The following is an 11,385-nucleotide window of genomic DNA, read 5'->3' on the forward strand; positions in this document are numbered from 1 at the left end:
CAAACCTCTCAATGTCAGAGTCTATGTTAGGCCAATAAACCAATTCCCGTGCCCGTCGTTTGCACAGAGCCATGCCTAAGTGTCCTTGGTGAATTTGTTCCAAAACCACTTTCCGTTGACTTCTAGGAATGAGTATACGTTCACCCATGAAGATAATGCCCTCGTTATTTGACAATTCATGTCTCACAGGCCAGAATTCCTGTAACTCTGGTGGTAGTTTTTTGCGCTTCTCCGGCCAACCATTGCACATGACCCGGCAAAGTTTTTCTAGTTGCTTGTCCAGTAACGTTTCCTTTTGAATACTTTCCAATCTGACATCTGAGACGGGTACATTGACTAAGACTGTGTGCACTTGTTCCTCCAGATCAGGTTCATCCCGTGCGTCATGTCCTGCTGGAAACACTCTGGATAGCGTGTCTGCCATTGGGATTTCTTTCCCTGGTCTGTATTTGACAGTAAGGTCATATGGTTGCAGCTTCATTACCATTCTCTGTAGGCGTGGAGGGACTAAGTTTAGTGGTTTCAGCATTATGTGTTCTAAAGGCTTGTGGTCCGTTTCCACTAATACTGGACGCCCATAGATATATTGATGAAATTTTTCACATCCGTTGACAATGGCTAGCATTTCCTTTTCAATTTGGGCATAGTTGGATTGAGCTGCCGTAAGTGCCCTCGAGGCATAGGCCACTGGGTGACCTCTTTGTGTCAGTACTGCACCCAACCCAAATTGTGATGCGTCTACTTGAAGAACAGTATCACAGTTTACATCAAAATATTTCAAGATGGGTCCGGGCTGTTTGCTTATGGTGGCCTTTATTTTCTCAAACGTTGTTTGCATATTAGCATCCCAAGACCAGCATGCATTTTTCTTCAGTAGAGTTCGTAGAGGTGCTGTTTGTTGGGCTAAACCCTGCGAAAACTTTGACAGATAATTGAAAATGCCCAGTGCTGTTTCTAGTTCTTTTCTGGAAGTTGGTGCTTGCATTTTAATGATTGCTTGTATCTTGTTGGGATCAGGTTTTAAACCATCTTTACTGATGATATGCCCAAAGTAGCTTACCTCCTCAACACCAATCTGCAGTTTGTTCGGGTTGAGCTTCATATTCTTCTCACGACATCTCTTAAGCAAAGCAATCAGGTTCTTGTCATGTTCCGCACGGTCTTTGCCATAGACCAATAAATCATCAATTATGACTTCCACACCCTGCAGGCCTGAAATTAGCTCGTGTGATTTTTTCTGGAACATTTCTTGAGCAGATGCTACACCAAAAGGTACTCTTGTAAATCTCCATCGTCCAACCGGGGAGTTAAACGTGGTGAGGCGACTGCTGTTCTCATCTAAACGTAGTTGCCAGTACCCAGACTGTGCATCTAGTACACTGAACACTGATGCCCCAACAAGTTTGTGTGCTATGTCCTCTAGAGTGGGTAGTCTGTAATGTTCTCTCATTATTACCTTGTTCAAATCACGTGGGTCAATGCATATACGGATTGCTCCTGTGTTTTTCTTTTCCACCACCACCATAGAGCTGACCCATTCAGAAGGTTCTGTGACCTTTTTGATCACTCCCAATTTTTCCATCCTTGAGAGTTCTTGTTCTACTTGGCTTTGAAGCGTTAAAGGTATTTTCCTTGGTGCATGTATAACAGGGTGTGCCCCTTCTTTGATCCGGATTTTGCATATCCCTGGAAGACATCCGAGTCCTCTGAATACATCACTGAAATCATGTTTAATGCCGTGAGCTGTAAGTATGTTTTCACCGTTGTTAACAGTCATTATAATTTTGATAAGACCAATCTCTTGGCTCGTCCGCAGACCCAGCACAGCAGGAGCCTGTGTTTCTATTACAAACACCTGTAAGTTAGTTTCAGATCCTTTATAGGCACATTTTGTATGACAATGTCCAATAACATCCAGGACCTCTCCTCCATAACCTCTTAGCTTTGGTAGCCTTTGCGTTTCGAGTTGTAATTCCTTACTGAGGAATACTGCGATATATGTGTCCTGGCACGCAATTTACCTGAGCTCCTGTGTCAATCTTAAACTTGACAGGGATCTTAGCATCCCCTAGATGTAAGGTGACCACTGCTTCATCTGCAGAGTGTTGTGTGTTCTGCACCGATGCAAGGTATATCTGTGAGCCGTCTGTGTCATCATCTGAATGGTTGTCCAAATCATCTATATTATACACTGGTCGTGTCTGTGGCTTCCTATAGCTCATTCCATTATGACACATTTTGGCAAAGTGCCCCTTTTTTCTGCATTTATTACATATTTGGCCTCTTGTAGGGCATAACATATCTTTGTAGTGTGTGTTTCCACAATATCCACAGGTTGTTTCTGTGTTCCTAGCTCTGTTTTCTCTTTTATTCCCTCTCCAGTCAGCTTTTTCTCTTATGTGACTTCTAGATTGCTTTTCAATTGCACTGACTTGTGGTTGTGGACCTCCCAGTACCTGCAAGTCTTTTGTTGACATCTCATATGCTCTCGCAATTCTGATAGCTTTTTCAAAGGTTAATTCTTCCTCTTGCAGTAACTTTTCCTGCACTTCTTTGAACTGACTGCCCATTAATATCCTGTCTTTTATCATATCACTGCTATCATGAAATGCACAGTCTTTTGCAAGCAATTGTAACTGTGTGACCCACTCATCAACTGATTCACTGCCCCCTTGGTTCCTCTCATAGAACAGCTTTCTTTGCACTGTGGTGTTTTTTCGTGGATTACAATATTCATCAAACTTTGCAAAGAGTACCTCTGTCTTTTTCTTGTCCTCTGGAGCTATGTTTCCACTTGCACACCATGCTCTGCATACATCCCGGCCTGTTTGGCCAACACTGATGAGAAAGTATGCAGCCTTTTGTTGATCAGTCCATTGTGCTGCATCAGGGCCTGCATAAACCAGCTCTATCAGCTCCTTCCACTTTGCCCAGTTCTCTGATACATTTCCAGATTCTAAATCCAGGGGAGGAATGTTTCTTGTGCTGCTTGCCATTATTCTTTAGATACACTCCTGGTACCATGTGTTGTATGTACAATAAAGACAGACAGATCAGGCAGCAACTTCTTTATTCCATGCTCTCTCTTCCTCTCTCTCTGCTGCCCCCTCCTAGTTGCATCACAGGACTTAAGGTAGACCATATATTAGTATTTAAGGTAGAACTTTAGAGTTTGGAAATTAACAACATTAACAGTGTCACAAATCAACATAACATTACATCACAATATATGTGTGTATATATATATATATATGTGTGTATATATATATATATATATGTATATATATGTGTGTATATATATATATATATATATATATGTGTGTATATATATGTGTATATATACCGTATTTGCTCGATTATAAGACGAGGTTTTTTCCAGAGCAAATGCTCTGAAAAATACCCCTCGTCTTATAATCAGGGTCGTCTTATAATCAGACCTCAAATAGGTCTGATTATGAGACTAAGATCCAGATCCCCCGCAGCGATGCAGAGGACCTGGATCCTCCTGTGTTAATCCCCCCCCCCCCCCAATTTACCGGTGCTTCTGAGTCCCCGGTGCTTAGTCCGGGCTGCGTGTAGAGCTCTACGCGATACAATCGCGTAGAGCTCTACACGCTTCCCGGACTAAGCACTGGGGACCCAGATGCAGGGGACCTGGATCCTCCTGTGTTAACCCCCGACCCAACTTACCGGTGCATCTGAGTCCCCGGTGCTTAGTCCGGGCTGCGTGTAGAGCTCTACGCGATTGTATCGTGTAGAGCTCTACGCTCTACACGATACAATCGCGTAGAGCTCTAAACGCTGCCCGGACTAAGCACCGGGGACTCAGAAGCACCGGTAAGTTGGAGGGGGGGGGGCATAACACAGGAGGATGCAGGGGACCTGCATCCTCCTGTGTTATGCCCCCTCCAACGTACCGGTGCTTCTGAGTCCCCGGTGCTTAGAGCTCTACGCGATTCGCGTGGAGCTCTACATGCTGCCCGGACTAAGCACCTGGGGCTCAGATGCAGGGGACCTGGACCCTCCTGTGTTATGCGCCCCCCCCAACTCAGAAGCACCGGTAAGTTTGGAGGAGGGAGGGGGAGTGTTAAATGTGGGTTTGAGGCATTTCTGGAGGCAGAGTGCTCTGTGAAATGCCTTTTAACCCCTTTAATGCCACTCTGCCTCCTGAAATGCCTTAAACCTCCCTATATGCCACTCTTCCCCATAATATGCCTTTTAACCCTCTAAGTGCCAGAGTGGCATATAGGGTTAAAAGGCATATCATGGGGCACAGTGGCATATAGGGTTAAAAGGCATATTATGGGGCACTGTGGCATTTAGAGGGTTAAAAGGCATATCATGGGGCACAGTGGCATATAGGGGGTATAAGGCACTTCTGGGGCAGATGTGCATAACTGGGGGACAGGTTGGAAAATAGAAGGAAATAAAACCAAAATATTTTTCTCAAGCATAGCTTTTATTAAAAAAAGTGTTTAAATGAATTAACATTTACTGGTAAAACTTTTTTCCTATAGGGTCGTCTTATATTCAGGCTTTTTCTTTTTTTCCTAAATTAATATTAAGATTTGGGGGGTCGTCTTATAATCAGGGTCGTCTTATAATCGAGCAAATACGGTATATATATATGTGTGTGTATATATATATATATATATATATATGTGTGTGTGTGTATATATATATATATATGTGTGTGTGTGTGTGTATATATATATATATATAATATTGTTGTTGGGGGTTTTTGTCCAATTTTGGTGTGTTATTTTTCATAAAGTGATTGCTGAATTTTCGGTCCAGAATTTTCATTTCGGTGCATTCCTATATACTAAGCCAGACACTGAAGCAGTAGGCCTACACCACATCAATGTTTGGCTTAGTATATAGTGATAGGGGTTATGCTACATTATTGGCAATGTCTGGCTCAATGTATAGTGATAGGTGTTGTGCTGTGTCTCAGTATATAGTGATAGGTGTTATGCTGTACCCCAGTCAATGTGTGCCTCAGTATATTGTGATAGGTGTTATGCTGTACCACCATCAATGTCTGCCTCAGTATATAGTGATAGGTGTTATGCTGTACCCCAGTCAATGTGTGCCTCAGTATATAGTGATATGCTGTACCCCAGTCAATGTGTGCCTCAGTATATAGTGATAGGTGTTATGCTGTACCCCTGTCAATGGTATGCAGTTTTTCCCAATAAAAAAATAAAATAATATATATATATATTGATCCTTTATGCAGCCCGGAGCCCCCGCTCATGATTCGCTCATAATTAATTTTTGCGGTGAGAATTTCACCTTTAGAATAGACAATGGAGTCAAAAGCGTTGGAAATATATAGCTCCACCCCCTTGCAATGTGATTTTTTTTTCAGCTCCACCAACTTTATATGGACTGGAGAAGCATATTGTGCGCACAAAATTTTGGATCTGGGAAACACAAGAAAAATTAGAGGGAACATTGCTCATAGACTATTAGTTTATTTACTGTTAACTGTGTGAGACTGTGAACCCCAGGGAGTTGATGGAATCTGAGTACAGCTGCTATGCAGATCATACATATGGGTCCCTGGGGTGGAGCAATTGGAGAGCAGGGTGGGCCAATGCTCCGTTCCCCCATTCTGTGGAAAATTCATGCCGGCTTCTGCAGGATCCGGTCCGGGATTTCTATGAGGGCGGCATCAGGGACAGGTGCTGGGCATTAAAAACCCCTGGAGCCTGATACTCAGGAAGACTGTTGGGGGAAGAAGAAGTTCCCTGCGCTCCCAGGGCAAGGGGAGGCCCTGAACAAGAAGACCATCCCTAAGCCAAGTGAGGCAATACCTGCCTGGACATTTTGTGTGCTGTCTGGGGGAGGTTTTCCAGAGCCTGGCGTAGCTGGGTCTGGCTGGGCAGTCTGGACCAGCATAGTTTAGTTAAAGAGGGCTCCAATTGGGAGCTCGGTTTTTTTTTATGATTTGTTTTTTTGGGGGGGTTTAAGCAGTTAAAATAAAGTGCTGTTTTGTTCCAAGCTGGTGTTCCCAACTCTGATTGCCCTAGAGGACTGTGCTTAGGACCCCTAAATGTGACATGTATGGCCCTCATGCTACAGGGTTTGTCACAACTGAATATAATATTACTTGTAAGTTTATTATACAATGTTGCAGTACTTGCAGCTTGATTCATACAATTACCAGTAAAAAGTATATTAGGCTGTAACAGCTGCATTAGTAATATTTTTTATATATATTACCTATAGACAACTAGTCAACATACCACAAACAACTGCCAAAGACAGCTTCTAGTTGGTTACAGAGGTTTATTTTCTTAGTTGCCGTGGGCACTTTACACATTAGAGTAAGTCCACAACTATTTGTTATGATTGGATTAAAAAAGTATTTTGAAGCAGTGGTTGCTTCTGAAATAACTCCACAGGCAGCTATCAGAACATGAAATTTTGACAAGCTTCAGAACCTCAAGAGGCATCATCTCCACTACTAGACAGGAGATTCTATTAATGTTTCAGCCACTATTCAATCTCACTTCATCTAGGAATCCTGTCATATGTATCACCAGGAATTCCAACATTACAATGTTTCATCATTTGCTATAACACTGTCTTTATTGTCAGCTATGACAATGTTTGAGCAGTTATCTGCTTCTGAAAGAAGATTTTTTCTAGGTCTGTGACATATGTTACTGAAGAAGGGTACTCTTGAAAGGTGGTCATGCTAACTAGCTTTATGTAAGTCAAGGTATACAGTTTTTTGTAAATATTTAACAAATTTTAAACTAGCTGGGCAGACATGTATAATTCTTATTATTTCACACAATTGGATTTTACAAATTGTTAAATAACGAAAACAATAATTCCACATTCCAGCTATTAGGACAGCAAAAACCTTATGTCAGAAATATCTTCCATTAGCTTCAGATAACTAAAACTAAAAGATTTACAATGCTTTTTCATTTTGTGTTATCTCGTCTTGTTTCATAATCAGATATGAAACCTTTACAGGATTCAAAGAACTCAAACATTAACCATAACTCCAGGTATATTAAACAACATCAATGTAAAAAAGAGTAAAGCTAACACTTAAGCAACATGAGAAATGAAAAATAATAGACATATAAGCAAGGACAGAATAGGCAGATCCTACCCTTAACAAAGGCACATAGCTGAAACATCGGGGGATCTCACACTGGTTGTCAGTCTATTATGTCCTTGCTTTGTTTATGCATACATTGATATGTTGAAAACCTTTTTTCTTTTGTGCATTGCATTTTGGTGGTATTACACCCAGTAAACATTGTTTGTATCAGCATACATGTATGTTATTTGTCATGTGGTTTAAATGTTAGCCTTGGGTTTTTTTTACATTCATGTTGTTTAATATACCTGGAGTTATGGTTTATGAAATGTTTGAATTCTTTGACAAAACCCCCCCCAAAAAACCCCAATAAAATACATGTGGAGACCAACAATGGGGCGCCCATGTTTCCCATTTCCTCAAAAACACCCCCTAGATTTGATTTATTTTTAAGACCTATTAGACAACAAAGGGGAAATAGAATGGTAGGGGTGTATGTAATGTTTTGTTTAAAAAAACCCCCAATATTTGTTTATTGGACTTGTGAGTACAGCTTTGGAAAACATTAACATATGAAAATAATAAAAAAGTTACATATTAGACTAATTCACAAAGAAATAAAGTGCTGCACAAAATTTACAAAAACACCACAATATGTGTGAAAATTTAACAATACTTAAATGCTTTTAAGTGGGCTCTTCAATAGGCTCCTCTGTTAGAAAGCCCATAGAGCCCCTTCTGGGAAATGGAATGGAGTTTCTTCTTTGTACCAGTATAACAGAAGAGGACCGGAGGAGAGATAGTTGACAAATACAAAGTGGAAAAGAGAGGGATATTCAGAGCTTAAAATAAAAATGCCAGATATCTGGTGTAAAAACACAACATAAACAGGTATAATACCTTGGTGCTGCAGAACCAACACACGAATACAACGTGCAACAGATAGTGATATTCAGCTCTTAAAATAAATTAGACTAATTATTCATTGTATTAAAATTTTATTTTTTTTAAATGAATGGTCATTCCTTTTTGCATTTACATATTTTTCTGCTTATGATTCCCTTATTTAAATAAGTATATGCAGCAAATATGAATACATTCACGTGATATATAAACAATATCTTCAAAATGGCCAAAGCTTCTTCCTATATGGAACACGCTCTGAACAAAAGAATAGAAATCAAAACCTCTCCTCGAGATTTTTTTAACCTGTGCTGTAGCTGCCTAATAGAGTCTCATCTTTATTTCTTTAGACCTACTTGCACAAAAATTTTTATATGTTGTTAAAGTTTAAATGACTTGACTATAACAGACTAAGAAGTACATCCTTGATGCTCTTAGGTTTTACAGAAATAATAGTGTGATGAAAATCTTATTAAAAGGAAACTTTCTTTTTCAATGATAAATGAGCTTTTTCAAATAAGAAAAATAATTATGCTCTTTATAAATGAAAAATAATAGATTTTTTAACACTGCAGTGGTTTTCTAGATGGCTGTGCGGACATTATGCTGACTTGATTATACATATTTTTTCTGCTTCAATTAAGAGCCTGAAGTAAAGGGAAAATTATCTAGCAGAAAGAAAACAATTCAGCATGGAAAATGTGTTTATGAAGCAAGAGAAAATAATAATAAAAAAAAAGCTAAAAGCCTACTAGGAAATGGATGTAAGTAAACTTGTGATATTATTATCTGGCCCAGGTGCACCATAAATCATGGTAAAAATAATGATTTTAGTAACTTGGCTATTCATTTGATGTACCTATACAATCAGGCCAAGACTAGAATTGTCAGTTTCCTTACAGAGGTACCTACAGCTTCTTTTTTCACAAGAATTCAAGGTGTTCATTTGAGAATATGTCTATAAAGTTGGGTCAAGTTATTTGTTTAATCTGTCAGTTGAGTTGATGTGTAAATCAGCATCTAGTCTGCCATGTAAGTCAGTTGAATCAGCAATTCTACCAGAGTTCTAGTTGAATTGCTTGTATAGTTGTAAAGGCCTATTCATCCGCGGGCGGATCTGTGGTTCTGCAGTTGCTGCTGGGAAACACAGGAGGATTGTTGGCGTGCAGCCCATTTAAAGATTATTGTTATTGCTGTAGAATCAATACTTAATAAAGGTATCTCTCCTAGTTTACTATATATATATATATATATATATATATATATATAACATCCAAAAATAGTTACCGGCACTCCAGGGACTTCTTTAAATAATCATTCAAGAAACTGCAGTTTTCTAATCAACGTTGATTAGAAAACTGCAGTTTCTTGAATGATTATTTAAAGAAGTCCCTGGAGTGCCGGTAACTATTTTTGGATGTTTTATGATTTGCTGTTGCAGCTACTTGGCACCGGGCTAAAAAAGTGGTAATTGGTGTGCAATTGTTAATTTTGGACTTATATATATATATATATATATATATATATATATACATATACATATATACAGACTGCTTATTAGATTTTTGAATAAAAAGAGTTTTAACAGAGCATAGAGAACAAATTATGTCCCCTAACCTTGCCTCTCCTCATTGGTTGACAATGCAACAACAAATAATCCCGTTTCAAAATAAATTCCCAAATTCTAAAAAAAATCCCTCCCTTATCCCCCCCCACACAAAATCATCATGGCTATCCAACAAAGAAAAATTATCTTACAACCTCACTTTGTTGTTGTCAGGGGCCTCGCCTCTGTTATAGTGGGTTCTACCTCAAATGTGCTGAACCAGTAAGCTTCTTGGAATGTTTGTTTGATCTAATGGCTAGTTTTTAATAAAAGGTTTTTGTTTTTTTTAAATTAAGTTTTTGTGTCTCTTTCAATGTACATGATATACGTACCTCCAGTCAGTTCCAATGCTGGCTCAGCAAACGCCAAAAGAGGGTATCAGCCCCAGTTAACTTCAACTCTGAAACCATCTGAGGAGAGGCCTTTGCAACAATCAAGAACCTTTCCTGAAACATCCCAAGCACTCTGCAAGCCACCATCTGAAACCAAGCACTAACTTACCCAACTGTTAATTTAACCCCTTCGCGACCTTTGCCGGTTCAGGACCGTCATGACATGAAGGTCACTAAATGACCTTTGACGGTCCTGAACCGTCAAAAAGTAAAATAAGCTTAGAAAGTGATCAACGTTCACTTTCTTCACTTAAACGGCGTTACTGTAATGCCTCGATGTCGAGGCATTCAGTAACGCCGAGATCGGCATCGGGGGCCATGTCTGGCCCCTCCCCGAGGCGTCAACAACCGCCATACATTGTATGGCGGCGGACGCCCGTTTTAAAAGCGTTTAGGAGGCGATCAACGATCGCCTCCTAAACTTAAATGGTGTCGCTGGAATGCCTCGATCAGGAGGCATCCAGCGACACCAAACACTTACCTGTGGGTGGGCTGTGACCGCTCCGGAGAGCGGTCACAGCCGCAGCTGCCGGTGTTCTTCGCCATCAACAAGATGGCGGCCGCCCTGTAAAAGCAACAAACAAGTTTTTAAAGTTCGCTAGATGGTCTAGAGAACTCTGGCTCCACTTGCAGGTTGAATACAGGTACTGCATTCAACCATGCAAGTCAATGGAGCCCAGCTTTCTAATCACAATGTGATTAGTAAAATATAAAAAAAAAAAAAAAAAAAATATGGAAAAAAAAATATGGAAAAAATTAAAAGTGCTAACATTTAAAAATAATTATGCAGTGATGTCACTAGATGAACCATCCAGCAAAATGTGTAAAAAAAAATATAAAAAAAAAAAGTATTAAAAAAATAAAATAAAAAAAGAAAGTTTATTATTTTGAGCAAGTGCTAAAATTTCTCAAAAATCTCAACAAAGAGTTAAAATAAAAGCACTTCAAATACCCAAGGGGTGTCTAATATAAAAAAAAATGGCTGATGGGGTAAATTGGAGTGGCTGAGCTCAAAGATAGGGCATAGGTACAGACTTTCCAAAATGGACAAAAAAAGCGCACTTCCCAAATGTGGCATTTTAAATCTCAAACAACACGACAAATCCATGCATGTCGGGTATCGCTGTACTCAGGAGATGTTCCTGAACACACATTGGGGTGTTGTTTGACAGTGGCATATACCAAAGTTTGACAAAGTGTAGTTGTATAATTGGTGCATGGAAAGGGTTAAAATAACAGCATTTGGAATACCCTGGGGTGTCTAGTTTTCAAAAATATATGGTTTGAATGGGTTAAATTGAGTTAATCGGCTTCAAAGATGTTCCAAAGAGGAGATGGAGGCAGAATGACCAGATTTGTTAAAAAAGATTTGGAAATCATAAAACGCTGCTTGTACTTATTGCCCTATAACTTAC

This window comes from Sceloporus occidentalis, unplaced genomic scaffold (genome assembly GCF_023333645.1).
Source record: "Sceloporus occidentalis isolate IW3139 unplaced genomic scaffold, rSceOcc1.0.p SCAF_254, whole genome shotgun sequence".
Classification (NCBI taxonomy): domain Eukaryota; kingdom Metazoa; phylum Chordata; class Lepidosauria; order Squamata; family Phrynosomatidae; genus Sceloporus; species Sceloporus occidentalis.